Source organism: Epinephelus fuscoguttatus, linkage group LG6 (genome assembly GCF_011397635.1).
Source record: "Epinephelus fuscoguttatus linkage group LG6, E.fuscoguttatus.final_Chr_v1".
NCBI lineage: Eukaryota > Metazoa > Chordata > Actinopteri > Perciformes > Serranidae > Epinephelus > Epinephelus fuscoguttatus.
In genome coordinates, this window is record NC_064757.1 from 28,458,049 (window position 1) to 28,460,279 (window position 2,231).

The 2,231-nt window shown below is 37.9% G+C and overlaps 1 long non-coding RNA gene across 1 annotated transcript; it reads left to right on the forward strand.

Moving 5' to 3' along the window:
- Window positions 1–251: 251 nt before the first annotated feature.
- LOC125890404 (uncharacterized) lies at window positions 252–950 on the forward strand. Its single transcript, XR_007449550.1, has 3 exons — window positions 252–289; window positions 610–772; window positions 864–950. It is a non-coding gene; the product is annotated as an uncharacterized LOC125890404 (long non-coding RNA).
- Window positions 951–2,231: the final 1,281 nt, after the last annotated feature.

A 2,231-nucleotide genomic window follows, 5' to 3' on the forward strand; every position in this document is an offset into this window, starting at 1 on the left:
TTGCACAGGGTTCACACCGATCTATTAGCCTGATCAGCAAATGAGTAATGAATAATACCATTTTAGAAGTCCTGTTTGATTTAAAGTAAGTACTGTTCTTTCTTATATTTGTCTCACTGACTTTTTGTCATCTTCCCATGTAAATGTTTGCAGGTTGAGGTGTACATGGCCAAGTAAAGAGCATGTCAAAAGAAGAGCCAGACTTCTCCTGAAGCTGAGGCTGCTCAATTTATTTTATCTGGAGTTGACAAGCCTTGTTTAAAGGTCCAGTGGATCAATGACTATAAAGGTATGTTATATATTATTCCCTTTGGTTACTGCATGAACGTCACTAGACATTATAGACATAATCATGCAAGACAACAAACTGATAATGACATTTGCTGCCAATATTTTAATAATAGTTTATTTATTGGTTTTATTGATTTGTTGTTGCAGCCCTAAACATCAATTTCAAACATCACTAAACATCATTCAGATCTTTTTCACACTGTTAAAAAGTCTTATGTTTGTTCTGCATATGTTTAGTCAATAGCTGATTAGCTGCAGTTAGTGAACCTGATTTGGATTGTATTACTTGACACTAATTAATGATCTTTGGTGTATTAGGACGTGGTGTATTTGCCTGTGCACCGATTGAAAAGGGATCCTTTGTGGTGGAATACCGTGGAGAGTTAATCTCACAACATGAACGAGACAAGCGGCAGAAAAAATACACAGAGAAGCAAAATGCTTTCCTGTTTGATTTTGAATGGAACAACAGCACATGGTGGTAAGTAAAGGCCTATAGAAGATCAGTTGTTCTTTGCAACATTATGGTTTTAGTGGAGAAAACTGAGATAGGTTTCCTTGTTCAATTTTAGCATCGATGCCTCCCATGAAGATGACTCAATGGGCCGGCTGGTTAATGATGCCCACAAGTCCCCAAACTGCAAAATGAAAAAGCTGACAGTCCAGGAAAACCTCATCTGTGCCTGTTTGCAATTGAAGACATCCAGGCAGAGAGTGTAACCTATGACTATGGAAAATCTCAGTGGCCATGGCGAGCTCTGGTAAGTAAATTCTTTTCATAGATTATACAGTAAAAGATCTGTTAAGTATGAGGAGGTACAAAGATGTGTATTTAATTCAAATGATTGACAATAATTTCTAGTAGGAAAGATCAGTTTACATCAGTGAGGGCTTTAGAGCATTCTTTGACAACAGCAGCAGAAGTTAGAAGTGAGAAACATGGACTGTATATGTGTTCAGTCATCATGTCCTCATATTGTTTTAGGCTGTGAAAGACTTGACTGTGTTTCAGGTGACGTCCTCATATGTTCTGACCCAATGACTGTAGAGTGTGTGTTACATTGTCCTCATATTGCTTTAGGCTGTGAAAGACTTGAGTGTGTTTCAGGTGACGTCCTCATATGTTCTGACCCAACGACTGTAGAGTGTGTGTTACATTGTCCTCATATTGTTTTAGGCTGTGAAAGACTTGAGTGTGTTTCAGGTGACGTCCTCATATGTTCTGACCCAACGACTGTAGAGTGTGTGTTACATTGTCCTCATATTGTTGGGTAGCAGATGCTATACAGTGTTAGTTGTTACTATAGAGTCTGGCATAATGAGCCCACATCCTCCTGTGAATTAAGTTCACTGAAACAAGTATGATCATTACTTCATTAATTAGTGAGGATTTATTTTACAGAATATTTCTGACACTGTATTGTTGTGTTTTGTTGCAGACACCAAGTGTTGACATCCTGACTCAACCTTCTGCAGACCAAGAAGTGAGCGAGATCCACTTCATCCTTCCAACAGGTAATTACACATGAATTTCTTCTCTTTGGAATTAAGTATATGTCTCAGTTGGGCCCAGTGCATAAATTTAATACCATTTCACTGAATTTAAACAGTCAGTTTGTGTGAAATGTTCACAATATCAATGTTAGCATTACTTGTGTGTGAATAGCATAGCTGATAGAAATTGGCCATACCATTTGTTAGCTGTAACTCCCCCTTAAAGCATCAAATTAATCTTTATTCTCACTAAATTTGATATTTTTTGTCCTCTGGCTCATGTTTTTGTCCATTTCACCTCCTGCTCATCAGCTTACATGATTGGATTTCTGGGAAGTTGATCAGTTTACATCAGTGTGGGCTTTAGAGCCTTCTTTGACAACAGCAGGAGAAGTTAGAAGTTAGAAACATGGACTGTATATGTGTTCAGTCGTCATGTCCTCATA